General features: G+C 45.5%; 1 protein-coding gene across 6 annotated transcripts in view; it reads right to left on the bottom strand.

The window, feature by feature from the left end:
• The window catches only part of ATP2B2 (ATPase plasma membrane Ca2+ transporting 2), a 278,639-nt gene extending 257,354 nt beyond the window's left edge, over nt 1–21,285 (bottom strand). For 3 of the 6 annotated variants that reach the window (XM_069735951.1, XM_069735953.1, XM_069735954.1), the window contains exon 1: nt 20,994–21,260. The gene's annotated coding sequence lies outside the window, so the exon portion shown is untranslated. Of the gene's footprint in view, nt 1–20,993 lie in introns of all 6 variants that reach the window. The other 3 variants (XM_069735952.1, XM_069735955.1, XM_069735950.1) reach the window with 2 other exon arrangements.
• Between the last annotated feature and the right edge of the window lie 357 nt (nt 21,286–21,642).

The raw sequence follows: 21,642 nt of genomic DNA, 5'->3' as shown, positions 1-21,642 counted from the left end.
AACAAGTTTAAACAGGTGCCATTACTACAGGTAATGAGTGGAGGACAGAGGAGACTCTTAAAGAAGAAGTTACAGGTCTGTGAGAGCCAGAAATCTTGATTGTTTGTTTCTGACCAAATACTTATTTTCCACCATAATATGCAAATAAATTGTTAAAAAAACAGACAATGTGATTTTCTGGATTTTTTTTTCTCAGTTTGTCTCCCATAGTTGAGGTCTACCTATGATGTAAATTACAGACGCCTCTCATCTTTTTAAGTGGTGGAACTTGCACTATTGCTGACTGACTAAATACTTTTTTGCCCCACTGTATATATATATATATATATATATATATATATATATATATACACAGGAGGAGATTACATACAGGTATTTACTATATACAGGAGGAGATTACATACAGGTATTTACTATATACAGGAGGACATGACACACAGGTATATACTATATACAGGAGGAGATGACACAGGTTTACGGAGGAGATGACATACAGCAGGTATATACAGGAGATGACATACAGGTATATACTATGTATAGGAGGAGATGACATACAGGTATATAGTATATACAGAAGAGATGACATACAGGTATATACTATATACAGGAGGAGATGACACATGGGTATATACAATATACAGGAGGAGATGACATACAGCAGGTATATACTATTTACAGGGGAGATGACCTACAGGTATATACTATATACAAGAAGACATACAGGTGTATACTATATATAAAGGGAGATGACAAATATGTATATACTGAGGTGAAAATGAGGGGTGTGAGGTGAGTGTTAGGGGGGAATGAGAGGAGTGAGGGGGAAAATGAGAGGCATGATGGGAAAATAAGAGACGTGAGGTGCTATAACTAACCACAGATATTTACTATGCCCAGGCAACGCCGGGCTCTTCAGCTAGTACGAATATAAAATACTGACCACATACTGGTATTTTGACGGCAGCCATGTTGTTAGTGGTAAGGTAGTTGACGTCATAGCGTCCCGATTCTGTTCTGCTATGCAGTATCCATTGGACACAGACTGAAGAGACGATGACTGTCATACAAAACAGATCTATACTCATCAAGTCAGGTGTCAGAAATAATGAATTCATGATACATGTTGGCACCAATGACACGGCAAGGAAGGACCTACCGACAATCTGCAAGGACTTTGAAGAGTTGGGGAAGAAAGTAAAGGAACTGGATGCACAGGTAGTTTTTTCTTCTATCCTTCCAGTAGACGGGCATGGCACCAGGAGGTGGAACAGGATCCTTGATGCAAACAACTGGCTAAGACGATGGTGCAGACAACAAGGATTTGGATTCCTGGACCACGGTGTGAATTACTGGTATGATGGACTCCTCGCCAGAGACGGACTACACCTCAACAAACCTGGGAAACACACATTCGCCAGAAGACTCGCTACACTCATCAGGAGGGCGTTAAACTAGAAGAAGAGGGGACGGGAAGAAAAACATTAGACTCGAACAAAGACGACCCAGGAAAACATACTCAGAAGGGAGGTAAGAACATTTCTAAAACAATCCACAGTGAGGAGATTGGAACAAAACAAAATCCTCTAAACTGCATGCTCGCAAACGCCAGAAGCCTGACAAACAAGATGGAAGAACTAGAAGCAGAAATATCTACAGGTAACTTTGACATAGTGGGAATAACCGAGACATGGTTAGATGAAAGCTATGACTGGGCAGTTAACTTACAGGGTTACAGTCTGTTTAGAAAGGATCGTAAAAATCGGAGAGGAGGAGGTGTTTGTCTCTATGTAAAGTCTTGTCTAAAGTCCACTTTAAGGGAGGATATTAGCGAAGGGAATGAGGATGTCGAGTCCATATGGGTTGAAATTCATGGAGGGAAAAATGGTAACAAAATTCTCATTGGGGTCTGTTACAAACCCCCAAATATAACAGAAAGCATGGAAAGTCTACTTCTAAAGCAGATAGATGAAGCTGCAACCCATAATGAGGTCCTGGTTATGGGGGACTTTAACTACCCGGATATTAACTGGGAAACAGAAACCTGTGAAACCCATAAAGGCAACAGGTTTCTGCTAATAACCAAGAAAAATTATCTTTCACAATTGGTGCAGAATCCAACCAGAGGAGCAGCACTTTTAGACCTAATACTATCTAATAGACCTGACAGAATAACAAATCTGCAGGTGGTTGGGCATCTAGGAAATAGCGACCACAATATTGTACAGTTTCACCTGTCTTTCACTAGGGGGACTTGTCAGGGAGTCACAAAAACATTGAACTTTAGGAAGGCAAAGTTTGAACAGCTTAGAGATGCCCTTAATCTGGTAGACTGGGACAATATCCTCAGAAATAAGAATACAGATAATAAATGGGAAATGTTTAAGAACATCCTAAATAGGCAGTGTAAGCGGTTTATACCTTGTGGGAATAAAAGGACTAGAAATAGGAAAAACCCAATGTGGCTAAACAAAGAAGTAAGACAGGCAATTAACAGTAAAAAGAAAGCATTTGCACTACTAAAGCAGGATGGCACCATTGAAGCTCTAAAAAACTATAGGGAGAAAAATACTTTATCTAAAAAACTAATTAAAGCTGCCAAAAAGGAAACAGAGAAGCACATTGCTAAGGAGAGTAAAACTAATCCCAAACTGTTCTTCAACTATATCAATAGTAAAAGAATAAAAACTGAAAATGTAGGCCCCTTAAAAAATAGTGAGGAAAGAATGGTTGTAGATGACGAGGAAAAAGCTAACATATTAAACACCTTCTTCTCCACGGTATTCACGGTGGAAAATGAAATGCTAGGTGAAATCCCAAGAAACAATGAAAACCCTATATTACGGGTCACCAATCTAACCCAAGAAGAGGTGCGAAACCGGCTAAATAAGATTAAAATAGATAAATCTCCGGGTCCGGATGGCATACACCCACGAGTACTAAGAGAACTAAGTAATGTAATAGATAAACCATTATTTCTTATTTTTAGTGACTCTATAGCGACAGGGTCTGTTCCGCAGGACTGGCGCATAGCAAATGTGGTGCCAATATTCAAAAAGGGCTCTAAAAGTGAACCTGGAAATTATAGGCCAGTAAGTCTAACCTCTATTGTTGGTAAAATATGTGAAGGGTTTCTGAGGGATGTTATTCTGGATTATCTCAATGAGAATAACTGTTTAACTCCATATCAGCATGGGTTTATGAGAAATCGCTCCTGTCAAACCAATCTAATCAGTTTTTATGAAGAGGTAAGCTATAGGCTGGACCACGGTGAGTCATTGGACGTGGTATATCTCGATTTTTCCAAAGCGTTTGATACCGTGCCGCACAAGAGGTTGGTACACAAAATGAGAATGCTTGGTCTGGGGGAAAATGTGTGTAAATGGGTTAGTAACTGGCTTAGTGATAGAAAGCAGAGGGTGGTTATAAATGGTATAGTCTCTAACTGGGTCGCTGTGACCAGTGGGGTACCGCAGGGGTCAGTATTGGGACCTGTTCTCTTCAACATATTCATTAATGATCTGGTAGAAGGTTTACACAGTAAAATATCGATATTTGCAGATGATACAAAACTATGTAAAGCAGTTAATACAAGAGAAGATAGTATTCTGCTACAGATGGATCTGGATAAGTTGGAAACTTGGGCTGAAAGGTGGCAGATGAGGTTTAACAATGATAAATGTAAGGTTATACACATGGGAAGAGGGAATCAATATCACCATTACACACTGAACGGGAAACCACTGGGTAAATCTGACAGGGAGAAGGACTTGGGGATCCTAGTTAATGATAAACTTACCTGGAGCAGCCAGTGCCAGGCAGCAGCTGCCAAGGCAAACAGGATCATGGGGTGCATTAAAAGAGGTCTGGATACACATGATGAGAGCATTATACTGCCTCTGTACAAATCCCTAGTTAGACCGCACATGGAGTACTGTGTCCAGTTTTGGGCACCGGTGCTCAGGAAGGATATAATGGAACTAGAGAGAGTACAAAGGAGGGCAACAAAATTAATAAAGGGGATGGGAGAACTACAATACCCAGATAGATTAGCGAAATTAGGATTATTTAGTCTAGAAAAAAGACGACTGAGGGGCGATCTAATAACCATGTATAAGTATATAAGGGGACAATACAAATATCTCGCTGAGGATCTGTTTATACCAAGGAAGGTGACGGGCACAAGGGGGCATTCTTTGCGTCTGGAGGAGAGAAGGTTTTTCCACCAACATAGAAGAGGATTCTTTACTGTTAGGGCAGTGAGAATCTGGAATTGCTTGCCTGAGGAGGTGGTGATGGCGAACTCAGTCGAGGGGTTCAAGAGAGGCCTGGATGTCTTCCTGGAGCAGAACAATATTGTATCATACAATTATTAGGTTCTGTAGAACAGAGGTCCCCAACTCCAGTCCTCAAGGCCCACCAACAGGTCATGTTTTCAGGATTTCCTTTGCATTGCACAGGTGATGCAATTATTACCTGGGCAAGACTAAGGAAATCCTGAAAACATGACATGTTGGTGGGCCTTGAGGACTGGAGTTGGGGACCTCTGCTGTAGAAGGACGTAGATCTTGGTATTTATTATGATGGAATATAGGCTGAACTGGATGGACAAATGTCTTTTTTCGGCCTTACTAACTATGTTACTATGTTATGTTACTATGATGCACAAATAACAGCCTCATGAATTCACTATTTCCAGGGGTGGATTAAGGGTAGCCAGGGCCCCGGGCTGTTCAGACACTGTGGCCCCCCCCGGTCATGTGACGGGGGTCATGTGACGGGGGTCATGTGACGGGGGTCATGTGACGGGGGTCATGTGACGGGGGTCATGTGACGGGGGTCATGTGACGGGGGTCATGTGACGGGGGTCATGTGACGGGGGTCATGTGACGGGGGTCATGTGACGGGGGTCATGTGACGGGGGTCATGTGACGGGGGTCATGTGACGGGGGTCATGTGACGGGGGTCATGTGACGGGGGTCATGTGACGGGGGTCATGATATACCCGAACCAGATTATTCCAGAAAAGTGGCCGGGCCCTACTCTACTGTAACCTATTAAATATTTGTTAAAATCTGCAATACAATTTAGGTATATTTTGACCAATAATATCACATACAAGGAACAAATACCACCGCACCATGACCAGACCACAAATTACAACCACAGTCATCGAATAATATCACATACAAGGAACAAATACCACCGCACCATGTCAAGACCACAAATTACAACCACAGTGATCGAATAATATCACATACAAGGAACAAATACCACCGCGCCATGACCAGACCACAAATTACCACCACTTGGTGACCAAATATCACATACAAGGGACAAATACCACAACACCATTTCCAGACCACATATTACCACCACATAGTGACTGAATACTACAATACTGATCAGTAAAAAACAACAACACAATACTATCACCATAAGTGCCAGTATTCACAGGAGATCTGTACTTAGTATGCAGTGTCTGTGTAGAGGTAATACAGAGATCACTGGTGGTATTATACACAGGACCTCTATATAGTATACAGTGTATAGTGTCAGTGTATAGGTAACACGGACTCACCAGTGATGTCTCTAGGTGAAGTCCTTCATCTTTCATCCAGCACAGACCGCCATCATTTCTTCCAGCCAGGACTCGTTTCTGCAGGAAATAACACAGTTATCTCGAGCTCCGCTTGCAGAACACATTACTTAATTTTTCACAACTTCTACATTACACCACATGAAGAAAAAAAGGCGACATAGTGTCACTCTACACAGTAACAGGACCGCCCCCCATTTAAAACAGTACAGGTCCTTCTCAAAAAATTAGCATATAGTGTTAAATTTCATTATTTACCATAATGTAATGATTACAATTAAACTTTCATATATTATAGATTCATTATCCACCAACTGAAATTTGTCAGGTCTTTTATTGTTTTAATACTGATGATTTTGGCATACAACTCCTGATAACCCAAAAAACCTGTCTCAATAAATTAGCATATCAAGAAAATGTTCTCTAAACGACCTATTACCCTAATCTTCTGAATCAACTAATTAACTCTAAACACATGCAAAAGATACCTGAGGCTTTTATAAACTCCCTGCCTGGTTCATTACTCAAAACCCCCCATCATGGGTAAGGGTACCGTCACACTATAACATTTCGATCGCTACGACGGTACGATTCGTGACGTTCCAGCGATATCATTACGATATCGCTGTGTCTGACACGCAGCAGCGATCAGGGATCCTGCTGAGAATCGTACGTCGTAGCAGATCGTATGGAACTTTCTTTCATCGCTGGATCTCCCGCTGTCATCGCTAGATCGGTGTGTGTGACACCGATCTAGCGATCTAGCGATGCGATCCAGCGATGCGTTCACTTGTAACCAGGGTAAACATCGGGTAACTAAGCGCAGGACCGCGCTTAGTTACCCGATGTTTACCCTGGTTACAAGCGTTAAACTAAAAAAAAACAAACAGCACATACTTACATTCTGGTGTCCGTCAGGTCCCTTGCAGTCTGCTTCCAGCACTGTGACTGCCGGCCGTAAAGTGAAAGCAGAGCACAGCGGCTGTGCTTTCACTTTCACTTTACGGCCGGCAGTCACTGAGTGCAGGAAGCAGACTGCAAGGGACCTGACGGACACCAGAATGTAAGTATGTGCTGTTTGTTTTTTTTTAGTTTAACGCTTGTAACCAGGGTAAACATCGGGTAACTAAGCGCGGTCCTGCGCTTAGTTACCCGATGTTTACCCTGGTTACCCAGGGACCTCGGCATCTTGGTCGCTGGAGAGCTGTCTGTGTGACAGCTCCCCAGCGACCACACTACGATTTACCTACGATCACGGCCAGGTCATATCGCAGGTCGTGATCGTAGGTAAATCGTATAGTGTGACGGTACCCTAAGACTAGCGACCTGACAGATGTCAAGAAGGCCATCATTGACACCCTCAAGCAAGAGGGTAAGACCCAGAAAGAAATTTCTCAACAAATAGGCTGTTCCCAGAGTGCTGTATCAAGGCACCTCAATGGTAAGTCTGTTGGAAAGAAACAATGTGGCAGAAAACGCTGTACAACGAGAAGAGGAGACCGGACCCTGAGGAAGATTGTGGAGAAGGACCGATTCCAGACCTTGGGGAACCTGAGGAAGCAGTGGACTGAGTCTGGTGTGGAAACATCCAGAGCCACCGTGCACAGGCGTGTGCAGGAAATGGGCTACAGGTGCCGCATTCCCCAGGTAAAGCCACTTTTGAACCATAAACAGCGGCAGAGGCGCCTGACCTGGGCTACAGAGAAGCAGCACTGGACTGTTGCTAAGTGGTCCCAAGTACTTTTTTCTGATGAAAGCAAATTTTGCATGTCATTCGGAAATCAAGGTGCCAGAGTCTGGAGGAAGACTGGGGAGAAGGAAATGCCAAAATGCCTGAAGTCCAGTGTCAAGTACCCACAGTCAGTGATGGTGTGGGGTGCCATGTCAGCTGCTGGTGTTGGTCCACTGTGTTTCATCAAGGGCAGGGTCAATGCAGCTAGCTATCAGGAGATTTTGGAGCACTTCATGCTTCCATCGGCTGAAATGCTTTATGGAGATGAGGATTTCATTTTTCAGCACGACCTGGCACCTGCTCACAGTGCCAAAACCACTGGTAAATGGTTTACTGACCATGGTATTACTGTGCTCAATTGGCCTGCCAACTCTCCTGACCTGAACCCCATAGAGAATCTGTGGGATATTGTGAAGAGAAAGTTGAGAGACGCAAGACCCAACACTCTGGATGAGCTTAAGGCCGCTATTGAAGCATCCTGGGCCTCCATAACATCTCAGCAGTGTCACAGGCTGATTGCCTCCATGCCACGCCGCATTGAAGCAGTCATTTCTGCCAAAGGATTCCCGACCAAGTATTGAGTGCATAACTGAACATTATTATTTGATGGTTTTTTTGTTTGTTATTAAAAAACACTTTTATTTGATTGGATGGGTGAAATATGCTAATTTATTGAGACAGGTTTTTTGGGTTATCAGGAGTTGTATGCCAAAATCATCAGTATTAAAACAATAAAAGACCTGACAAATTTCAGTTGGTGGATAATGAATCTATAATATATGAAAGTTTAATTGTAATCATTACATTATGGTAAATAATGAAATTTAACACTATATGCTAATTTTTTGAGAAGGACCTGTATACTCAAAAAATAAAATAAATACATCACTGCAGTAATAATATCCCTTAATTAGCCCCTATGGTAATAATATCCCCCACCCTGGCCCCGTGTGTCTAATTCCTGGCTCCAGCCATATGTTCTCGCATCCTGCCCTCATGAGTATCCATTCTACCCCATATGATATCCACATCCTGCCCCATATGTCTCCATCGTATCCATCCTGCCCCATGATCCAATCCTGCCCCATGTCTTTCATTCTATGTGTCTCCAATCATGCCCCGTGTCTACATTCTGCCCATGCCTCCAGTCCTGCCCCCAGTGTGTCCAGCAATCTGCCTCAGTATGTCCAGCATATTGCCCCAGTGTCCAGCAATCTGCCCCAGTGTCTCCAGCATATTGCCCCCAGTGTGTCCAGCATTGCCCCCAGTGTGTCCAGCAATCTGCCCCAGTGTGTCCAGCAATCTGCCCCAGTGTGTCCAGCAATGTGCCCCAGTGTGTCCAGCATATTACCCCCAGTGTGTCCAGCAATCTGCCCCAGTATGTCCAGCATATTGCCCCAGTGTGTCCAGCATATTGCCCCCAGTGTGTCCAGCAATCTGCCCCAGTGCGTCCAGCATTGCCCCCAGACAGTGTGTCCAGCAATCTGCCCCAGTGTGTCCAGCAATGTGCCCCAGTGTGTCCAGCATATTACCCCCAGTGTGTCCAGCAGTCTGCCCCAGTATGTCCAGCAATCTGCCCCAGTGTCCTCCAGCAATCTGCCCCAGTGTCCTCCAGCAATCTGCCCCAGTGTCCTCCAGCAATCTGCCCCAGTGTCCTCCAGCAATCTGCCCCAGTGTCCTCCAGCAATCTGCCCCAGCGTCCTCCAGCAATCTGCCCCAGCGTCCTCCAGCAATCTGCCCCAGCGTCCTCCAGCAATCTGCCCCAGCGTCCTCCAGCAATCTGCCCCAGCGTCCTCCAGCAATCTGCCCCAGCGTCCTCCAGCAATCTGCCCCAGCGTCCTCCAGCAATCTGCCCCAGCGTCATCCAGCAATCTGCCCCAGCGTCATCCAGCAATCTGCCCCAGCGTCATCCAGCAATCTGCCCCAGCGTCCTCCAGCAATCTGCCCCAGCGTCTCCAGCAATCTGCCCCAGCGTCCTCCAGCAATCTGCCCCAGCGTCCTCCAGCAATCTGCCCCAGCGTCCTCCAGCAATCTGCCCCAGTGTCTCCAGCAATCTGCCCCAGCGTCCTCCAGCAATCTGCCCCAGCGTCCTCCAGCATTGCCCTCAGTGTGTCCACCGTTATAAAAACAAAAAACAAAACAAAAAACAAAGTCTCCTCACATGTCCGCGCTCCAGCGACGAGCTCCCTCCAACAGAGCACACTCGCCGGCGACTGACAATGACGTCAAACGCCGGCGACGTGTGCGCCTGCGGCTGACATCAGCCGCCAGCCTCCAATTGGCTGGCGGCTGTTAACTATTGACGTGCGGGCGAGCGCCCGCACGTCAATAGGAAACCGCCGCAGCGCCGGAAGGGGCCCGGTGAGCAGATGAGAAGGGGCCCGATGCGGCCCCCCCTCTCTGCCCACCGGGTACGGCGGGGGCACATAAATGCAGGCGGCCGCCGGCATTCACAGATGATTATCAGAGGGTCAATCTGTGCGGTAGCCCAGGGCCCCCCCAGACCACTGGGCCCTGGGCTACCGCCCATATTGACCCTCTGATAATCCGCCCCTGACTATTTCTGACACCTGTGCAGGTGAGCGTAGATCTGCCGTGTTTATGACCACCATCGTCCCTCAAGGAAAGTTCCCACGATCTATGAACAGCCAGCAGAGGGCGCCTCACCGCAAATGAAGCTAAATATAGCTCATTGATCTATATTTAGACTCATTCCCGACCGTTTTTTTCTCACACAAGTGGAAAGGGGCCCTAAGAGTGAGTTTTTCATCACACACAGTTGTGTGATCCCGGCCAATGTTTCTGCTGCTTCACACTGCAGTGCAATACTTAAAAAATGCACTTCGGACCCGATTCGGGGCGTTGTCCCAGCCATCCCACAGCGCTTTGGCCACCTCATTCCATAGGCGCCGGATCGTGACGTTGTTTGAGTGCAGTGGATCCCGGGTGTCCCACGAGACTCGCTCCTGGACCAAGGAGAAGAGGAGGTCATTTTCTATGAGGTCTTCATCCCGTTCTGGAACCTAAAAAATAAATAAAGACATTAATGTCGGATACAATAACATAAGGAAAAGAAAGAAAACAGAGGCTGAGAAATGGCATGAATAAGGAAAGTCAAGATACAAAAGGAGCGCAGAAGAAAGAGTAAAGTAAAGAAAGGAAGATTCAAGAATACTAAAGTGAGGATACAGTAAACAGTCAGCCTTATATACGTACACGCTGCCGCCTTACCACCCGACCGTGACTCAGCTGCTCCTGCCCAGCCTCTGCTGCAGTAGAAGAACTCTAAAAAAAAAAAAAAAGGAGAAAAAAAAAATTGTCATGTGTTGATGTGACAGTGAATACTTACTAATCTGAGGAGGTGAGTACTCACCTCACTGACATGTTCTACTTCAGAAGGCCCAGGACGTTGCTCCTCATCAGAAGAAGAAGACAATCTGATGCACGCAGAAAGAAAGGGCAAAAATTAGGACATGTAGAGACAGAAAATAGAAAATAAAGGCATTGGCTAGGATATACTCACATTGTTCAGAGTCTTTTTTCCTCCTTGTTGCTTTCCTCTGTGTGGTCTTCTTCCCAGTCTGCTGTGTAGTGACCTGGCAATGCCCACTACCTCCCTTTATCACCTTGTATGTGGGGGGGTGGCTAATCAGTGTCTAGACATGCTTTTCTCTGGTTCAACGCATGTGTTCACGAACGCAAGCAAACGCATGTGCTTGCGGCAACATGCGTTCACATAGACAGCAATGCGGTTTTTTGCGCATTTGTGCCGCTAACAACCGCATACGTTTCTAGGCGGCTATTTGACACCTACAAAATTACTACATACAGCGTTCACCGCGCCAAACCGCAGACGACGAAACGACGCATGCGTCGTCAAACGCGGCCAAACGCAATCAAACGCAGACACTTGCGTTTATAATGTTAAATATAGGAATACACAACGCATGCGGATTACTGCGGATGAAACACTGCGGACACAACCGCAAATGTGAAACCGGCCTAAAATGGTGGTAAAAACACATGCGGATTTCTTGCAGAAAATGTCCAGTTTTGCACAGGAAATTTCTGCAAGAAATCCTGAAAGTGTGCACATAGGCTATAAGATTAGCAAAGCACAGTAAATTTCACCCAGTAACCCCCACTGTACCCAAATCTGCAGAAATGCTGTGGTCTGCCCTATTGGAACAAGCATGTGGGCATGACAGCATGTACATAGAGAGACGGTCGGCCTTGAATAAATCAAGTAAATGACTACAAATGATAGCTAAACTGATCTGTGTGTATGAGGAATCCTTGTGTAATGCAGATTCCCCAAATTTCAACTGCCAGTGTTGTGCGACTAATGTGCAGAAAGGGTGTGCCCACTATGATCACTGACACAATGTAACGACACATGAGAGGCTGAGCTCCATCATCATCATCACTATGATCAGTTACACAATGTAACGACACATGAGAGGCTGAGCTCCATCATCATCATCACTATGATCACACACTGACACAATGTAACGACACATGAGAGGCTGAGCTCCATCATCATCACTGTGATCACTGACACAATGTAACGACACATGAGAGGCTGAGCTCCATCATCATCATCACTGTCACGATATTGTATGAAATATAATATGATGTTGTAGCTTTGTCCTACAGCTCATGCTGGGGGCTAAACCCCCCTTCTCTCTGTGGCTCTCTTTGTCTCTTTGTGTTGGAATGTATGGGGGAAGAGGGTTTTATTGCTGAAAGGTATTTACGACTAGGCTCAAATCTCCCTCTAGCAGAACTGTCTAGAAGTTTCCAGAAATCCATGAGAGTCCTTTGTTCCAATATGATAAGATATTGGGCTAATGAGTTAGGCTAGAAAAGAGGAAAATACATATTCTTTATGTCCAGCGACGGATCTGTTAACCGCTGTAAACATGAGGTTCCAACTCCATCAGGTAAAAAAGTAGGGATTTCTCTGTAATCACGCATCACACATAGGACATATTTGATCTCATTAGAATGCCAATATTAATACAAGATGAATGCTGGGTTTGTTATGACTATGACATGTTCTGTACCGGAGTTACAAGCATTAGAGAAATTTAGGTTAAAGTTAGTTTAAACTGAGGAGGTAGGAGGGACGGAGTAAACCAACCCCTTTCTGTGATGTCACAGGCTGCAGCTATAAGTTTTTGGCCAGATCCCAGCAGACTGTCTATCTGCTGGAGCCTATGTGAGTCTGAGTTTTACCTGGGAAGCCCTGACTGCCAGTCCCCATGCATTGGGACATCTGGGCTGTGCATGCAGCATGGCTTTTTGCCTGATATGAACTGAGAACATGTGAGTTGTACCTTTTCTTATTTAATCCCTTTATTTTATAATTACCTTGTACATATTTTCAATTGTCTCTTATTGTAACATCTTTATATGACCGTTTATTAAACACTGCCTAAAACTTTTGACGGAGTATAATATTTAATACTAGAGTCGTTCTTCATGCTCTAAAAACGTACCCTAAGTCTCCTGAAGGGGATTACGCTACTGTTTTTGGGTTAGCTTCGGACCCGTTTAATCGAAGCTGGAGGCAGCGTACCGTGTGCAGGCTTTTGGGTGGCGTTGTAGCGACTGCGGCGTTGATAATTATTGTTCCTGCCTGAGTGGGAGTAGTTAATCGCGTCGCTGCAGCATGCCCAATAGCCAGTACATAGCAGGCAGCCTTTCTGGTGACTAATTACCCAGGGTGCAGTACCTAATCTGACCTGAGAGTAAGGGGGCGCCAGAGAGCTGCAAGTTTCAAATGGAACTGTAAGCGGGATATACAGTGGGGCAAAAAAGTATTTAGTCAGTCAGCAATAGTGCAAGTTCCACCACTTAAAAAGATGAGAGGCGTCTGTAATTTACATCATAGGTAGACCTCAACTATGGGAGACAAACTGAGAAAAAAAAATCCAGAAAATCACATTGTCTGTTTTTTTAACATTTTATTTGCATATTATGGTGGAAAATAAGTATTTGGTCAGAAACAAACAATCAAGATTTCTGGCTCTCACAGACCTGTAACTTCCTCTTTAAGAGTCTCCTCTTTCCTCCACTCATTACCTGTAGTAATGGCACCTGTTTAAACTTGTTATCAGTATAAAAAGACACCTGTGCACACCCTCAAACAGTCTGACTCCAAACTCCACTATGGTGAAGACCAAAGAGCTGTCAAAGGACACCAGAAACAAAATTGTAGCCCTGCACTAGGCTGGGAAGACTGAATCTGCAATAGCCAACCAGCTTGGAGTGAAGAAATCAACAGTGGGAGCAATAATTAGAAAATGGAAGACATACAAGACCACTGATAATCTCCCTCGATCTGGGGCTCCACGCAAAATCCCACCCCGTGGGGTCAGAATGATCACAAGAACGGTGAGCAAAAATCCCAGAACCACGCGGGGGGACCTAGTGAATGAACTGCAGAGAGCTGGGACCAATGTAACAAGGCCTACCATAAGTAACACCATGGACTCAGATCCTGCAGTGCCAGACGTGTCCCACTGCTTAAGCCAGTACATGTCCGGGCCCGTCTGAAGTTTGCTAGAGAGCATTTGGATGATCCAGACGAGTTTTGGGAGAATGTCCTATGGTCTGATGAAACCAAACTGGAACTGTTTGGTAAAAACACAACTTGTCGTGTTTGGAGGAAAAAGAATACTGAGTTGCATCCATCAAACACCATACCTACTGTAAAGCATGGTGGTGGAAACATCATGCTTTGGGGCTGTTTCTCTGCAAAGGGGCCAGGACGACTGATCCGGGTACATGAAAGAATGAATGGGGCCATGTGTCGTGAGATTTTGAGTGCAAACCTCCTTCCATCAGCAAGGGCATTGAAGATGAAACGTGGCTGGGTCTTTCAACATGACAATGATCCAAAGCACACCGCCAGGGCAACGAAGGAGTGGCTTCGTAAGAAGCATTTCAAGGTCCTGGAGTGGCCTAGCCAGTCTCCAGGTCTCAACCCTATAGAATACCTTTGGAGGGAGTTGAAAGTCCGTGTTGCCAAGCGAAAAGCCAAAAACATCACTGCCCTAGAGGAGATCTGCATGGAGGAATGGGCCAACATACCAACAACAGTGTGTGGCAACCTTGTGAAGAATTACAGAAAACGTTTGACCTCTGTCATTGCCAACAAAGGATATATTACAAAGTATTGAGATGAAATTTTGTTTCTGACCAAATACTTATTTTCCACCATAATATGCAAATAAAATGTTAAAAAAACAGACAATGTGATTTTCTGGATTTTTTTTTCTCAGTTTGTCTCCCATAGTTGAGGTCTACCTATGATGTAAATTACAGACGCCTCTCATCTTTTTAAGTGGTGGAACTTGCACTATTGCTGACTGACTAAATACTTTTTTGCCCCACTGTACATAAATCCCTGCAGTTCGTGGTATATTGAAAAGCAGTGGGATACCTAAAATAAGCCCCTGCTGTAAACTAAGAGGTCAATAGCCTTGTGTGTGTTTTTTTTTTTCATCACATTGTGGAGTGGAGGGATAACTAAGATAAGCCCCCCTGCACATGTGATAGCCGTCTGTTGGCCTAAAGTCACCCCAACCCGTGACGTAGGGGTGACGGTCACCGTGTGAATCGTGACAATCACTATGATCACTCACACAATGTAACGACACATGAGAGGCTGTGCTCCATCATCACTATGATCACTGACACAATGTAACGACACATGAGAGGCTGAGCTCCATCATCATCATCATCACTATGATCAGTGACACAATGTAACGACACATGAGAGGCTGAGCTCCATCATCATCATCACTATGATCAGTGACACAATGTAACGACACACGAGAGGCTGAGCTCCATCATCATCATCACTATGATCACTGACACAATGTAACGACACATGAGAGGCTGAGCTCCATCATCATCATCACTATGATCAGTGACACAATGTAACGACACACGAGAGGCTGAGCTCCATCATCATCATCACTATGATCACTGACACAATGTAACGACACATGAGAGGCTGAGCTCCATCATCATCATCACTATGATCACTGACACAATGTAACGACACATGAGAGGCTGAGCTCCATCATCATCATCATCATCATCACTATGATCACTGACACAATGTAACGACACATGAGAGGCTGAGCTCCATCATCATCATCATCATCATCACTATGATCACTGACACAATGTAACGACACATGAGAGGCTGAGCTCCATCATCATCATCATCATCACTATGATCACTGACACAATGTAACGACACATGAGAGGCTGAGCTCCATCATCATCATCATCATCACTATGATCACTGACACAATGTAACGACACATGAGAGGCTGAGCTCCATCATCATCATCATCACTATGATCACTGACACAATGTAACGACACACGAGAGGCTGAGCTCCATCATCATCATCACTATGATCACTGACACAATGTAACGACACACGAGAGGCTGAGCTCCATCATCATCACTATCATCAGTGACACAATGTAACGACACACGAGAGGCTGAGCTCCATCATCATCATCACTATGATCACTGACACAATGTAACGACACATGAGAGGCTGAGCTCCATCATCATCATCACTATAATCACTGACACAATGTAACGACACATGAGGGGCTGAGCTCCATCATCATCATCATTATAATCAGTGACACAATGTAACGACACATGAGAGGCTGAGCTCCATCATCATCATCACTATGATCAGTGACACAATGTAACGACACATGAGAGGCTGAGCTCCATCATCATCACTATGATCACTGACACAATGTAACGACACGAGAGGCTGAGCTCCATCATCATCACTATGATCACTGACACAATGTAACGACACATGAGAGGCTGAGCTCCATCATCATCATCATCACTATGATCAGTGACACAATGTAACGACACATGAGAGGCTGAGCTCCATCATCATCATCACTATGATCAGTGACACAATGTAACGACACATGAGGGGCTGAGCTCCATCATCATCATCATCATCATCATCACTATGATCACTGACACAATGTAACGACACATGAGAGGCTGAGGTCCATCATCATCATCATCACTATGATCACTGACACAATGTAACGACACATGAGAGGCTGAGGTCCATCATCATCATCATCATCATCACTATGATCAGTGACACAATGTAACGACACATGAGAGGCTGAGCTCCATCATCATCATCATCATCATCATCACTATGATCACTGACACAATGTAACGACACATGAGAGGCTGAGGTCCATCATCATCATCATCATCATCACTATGATCACTGACACAATGTAACGACACATGAGAGGCTGAGCTCCATCATCATCATCATCATCACTATGATCACTGACACAATGTAACGACACACGAGAGGCTGAGCTCCATCATCATCATCACTATGATCACTGACACAATGTAACGACACACGAGAGGCTGAGCTCCATCATCATCATCACTATGATCAGTGACACAATGTAACGACACACGAGAGGCTGAGCTCCATCATCATCATCACTATAATCACTGACACAATGTAACGACACATGAGAGGCTGAGCTCCATCATCATCATCATCACTATGATCACTGACACAATGTAACGACACGAGAGGCTGAGCTCCATCATCATCATCATCACTATGATCACTGACACAATGTAACGACACATGAGAGGCTGAGCTCCATCATCATCATCATCACTATGATCACTGACACAATGTAACGACACATGAGAGGCTGAGCTCCATCATCATCATCATCACTATGATCACTGACACAATGTAACGACACGAGAGGCTGAGCTCCATCATCATCATCACTATAATCACTGACACAATGTAACGACACACGAGGGGCTGAGCTCCATCATCATCATCACTATAATCACTGACACAATGTAACGACACACGAGAGGCTGAGCTCCATCATCATCATCACTATGATCACTGACACAATGTAACGACACATGAGGGGCTGAGCTCCATCATCATCATCACTATGATCAGTGACACAATGTAACGACACATGAGGGGCTGAGCTCCATCATCATCATCACTATGATCACTGACACAATGTAACGACACATGAGAGGCTGAGCTCCATCATCATCATCACTATGATCACTGACACAATGTAACGACACATGAGGGGCTGAGCTCCATCATCATCATCACTATGATCAGTGACACAATGTAACGACACATGAGAGGCTGAGCTCCATCATCATCATCACTATGATCACTGACACAATGTAACGACACATGAGGGGCTGAGCTCCATCATCATCATCACTATGATCACTGACACAATGTAACGACACATGAGGGGCTGAGCTCCATCATCATCATCACTATGATCACTGACACAATGTAACGACACATGAGAGGCTGAGCTCCATCATCATCATCACTATGATCACTGACACAATGTAACGACACATGAGGGGCTGAGCTCCATCATCATCATCACTATGATCAGTGACACAATGTAACGACACATGAGGGGCTGAGCTCCATCATCATCATCACTATGATCAGTGACACAATGTAACGACACATGAGGGGCTGAGCTCCATCATCATCATCACTATGATCACTGACACAATGTAACGACACATGAGAGGCTGAGCTCCATCATCATCATCACTATGATCAGTGACACAATGTAACGACACATGAGGGGCTGAGCTCCATCATCATCATCACTATGATCAGTGACACAATGTAACGACACATGAGGGGCTGAGCTCCATCATCATCACTGTGATCACTGACACAATGTAACGACACATGAGAGGCTGAGCTCCATCATCATCATCACTGTGATCACTGACACAATGTAACGACACATGAGAGGCTGAGCTCCATCATCATCATCACTATGATCACTGACACAATGTAACGACACATGAGGGGCTGAGCTCCATCATCATCATCACTATGATCACTGACACAATGTAACGACACATGAGAGGCTGAGCTCCATCATCATCATCACTATGATCAGTGACACAATGTAACGACACATGAGGGGCTGAGCTCCATCATCATCATCACTATGATCAGTGACACAATGTAACGACACATGAGGGGCTGAGCTCCATCATCATCATCATCACTATGATCACTGACACAATGTAACGACACATGAGAGGCTGAGCTCCATCATCATCATCACTATAATCACTGACACAATGTAACGACACATGAGGGGCTGAGCTCCATCATCATCATCATCACTATGATCACTGACACAATGTAACGACACATGAGAGGCTGAGCTCCATCATCATCATCACTATAATCACTGACACAATGTAACGACACATGAGAGGCTGAGCTCCATCATCATCATCACTATAATCACTGACACAATGTAACGACACATGAGAGGCTGAGCTCCATCATCATCATCACTATGATCACTGACACAATGTAACGACACATGAGGGGCTGAGCTCCATCATCATCATCACTGTGATCACTGACACAATGTAACGACACATGAGAGGCTGAGCTCCATCATCATCATCACTATGATCACTGACACAATGTAACGACACATGAGGGGCTGAGCTCCATCATCATCATCACTGTGATCACTGACACAATGTAACGACACATGAGGGGCTGAGCTCCATCATCATCATCACTATGATCAGTGACACAATGTAACGACACATGAGAGGCTGAGCTCCATCATCATCATCACTGTGATCACTGACACAATGTAACGACACATGAGGGGCTGAGCTCCATCATCATCATCACTATGATCACTGACACAATGTAACGACACATGAGAGGCTGAGCTCCATCATCATCATCATCACTATGATCACTGACACAATGTAACGACACATGAGAGGCTGAGCTCCATCATCATCATCACTATGATCACTGACACAATGTAACGACACATGAGAGGCTGAGCTCCATCATCATCATCATCACTATGATCACTGACACAATGTAACGACACATGAGGGGCTGAGCTCCATCATCATCATCACTATGATCAGGGACACAATGTAACGACACATGAGAGGCTGAGCTCCATCATCATCATCACTATGATCACTGACACAATGTAACGACACATGAGAGGCTGAGCTCCATCATCATCATCATCACTATGATCACTGACACAATGTAACGACACATGAGAGGCTGAGCTCCATCATCATCATCACTATGATCACTGACACAATGTAACGACACATGAGAGGCTGAGCTCCATCATCATCATCATCACTATGATCACTGACACAATGTAACGACACATGAGAGGCTGAGCTCCATCATCATCATCACTGTGATCACTGACACAATGTAACGACACATGAGAGGCTGAGCTCCATCATCATCATCACTATGATCACTGACACAATGTAACGACACATGAGGGGCTGAGCTCCATCATCATCATCACTATGATCACTGACACAATGTAACGACACATGAGAGGCTGAGCTCCATCATCATCATCACTGTGATCACTGACACAATGTAACGACACATGAGAGGCTGAGCTCCATCATCATCATCACTATGATCACTGACACAATGTAACGACACATGAGAGGCTGAGCTCCATCATCATCATCACTGTGATCACTGACACAATGTAACGACACATGAGAGGCTGAGCTCCATCATCATCATCACTATGATCACTGACACAATGTAACGACACATGAGAGGCTGAGCTCCATCATCATCATCATCACTATGATCAGTGACACAATGTAACGACACATGAGAGGCTGAGCTCCATCATCATCATCATCACTATGATCAGTGACACAATGTAACGACACATGAGAGGCTGAGCTCCATCATCATCATCATCACTATGATCAGGGACACAATGTAACGACACATGAGAGGCTGAGCTCCATCATCATCATCATCACTATGATCACTGACACAATGTAACGACACATGAGAGGCTGAGCTCCATCATCATCATCATCACTATGATCACTGACACAATGTAACGACACATGAGAGGCTGAGCTCCATCATCATCATCACTATGATCAGTGACACAATGTAACGACACATGAGGGGCTGAGCTCCATCATCATCATCACTATGATCAGGGACACAATGTAACGACACATGAGAGGCTGAGCTCCATCATCATCATCACTATAATCACTGACACAATGTAACGACACATGAGAGGCTGAGCTCCATCATCATCATCACTGTGATCACTGACACAATGTAACGACACATGAGAGGCTGAGCTCCATCATCATCATCACTATAATCACTGACACAATGTAACGACACATGAGAGGCTGAGCTCCATCATCATCATCACTATGATCACTGACACAATGTAACGACACATGAGAGGCTGAGCTCCATCATCATCATCACTATGATCACTGACACAATGTAACGACACATGAGAGGCTGAGCTCCATCATCATCATCACTGTGATCAGTGACACAATGTAACGACACATGAGGGGCTGAGCTCCATCATCATCACTGTGATCACTGACAGCCCCGCTGCCATCAGTCCTGGCCCCGCCGCAGCCCATCATCACATCATGTCCCCGCAGTCACCTTGCAGCAGGGCGGCCGGGTCCATCGGCCGCAGGGGGGGCGCACAGCACGGCTCTTACCTGCCTTCACGCTCATCCTCAGCGGCCGCATCTACACTGGAGCAGCGCACATGCCGGGAGCCCCTCCGCCGACCGTACCATCCGCGCCCGGCAGGTAGGGGGGAGCAGTGACCGCATCCAGTGGTGCAGTGAGATCACAGGAGATGCATGGAGCGATGCAGAATGAGGAATGTGCAGGAGGAGGAGGAGGAGGCACCAATGCAGCACATCCACCAGCCTGCCGGGAGTCACCCAGCCATTGTACTGGCAGCTGTGCCCAGGAGACCTGACACACAATGTCTGCATGAGGAGTGCGGCACAGGGGAGAGGGAGGGGATGCAGCTGCTGCTCAGGTCACCACTACACAGGGGAGAGGGAGGGGATGCAGCTGCTGCTCAGGTCACACCTACACAGGGGAGAGGGAGGGGATGCAGCTGCTGCTCAGGTCACTACAACACAGGGGAGAGGGAGGGGATGGAGCTGCTGCTCAGGTCACACCTACACAGGGGAGAGGGAGGGGATGCAGCTGCTGCTCAGGTCACCACTACACAGGGGAGAGGGAGGGGATGCAGCTGCTGCTCAGGTCACCACTACACAGGGGAGAGGGAGGGGATGCAGCTGCTCAGGTCACCACTACACAGGGGAGAGGGAGGGGATGCAGCTGCTGCTC

The sequence above is a fragment of the Ranitomeya imitator genome, chromosome 8 (assembly GCF_032444005.1).
Source record: "Ranitomeya imitator isolate aRanImi1 chromosome 8, aRanImi1.pri, whole genome shotgun sequence".
NCBI classification, from domain to species: domain Eukaryota; kingdom Metazoa; phylum Chordata; class Amphibia; order Anura; family Dendrobatidae; genus Ranitomeya; species Ranitomeya imitator.
This window is presented reverse-complemented; position numbering and strand designations above follow the sequence as displayed.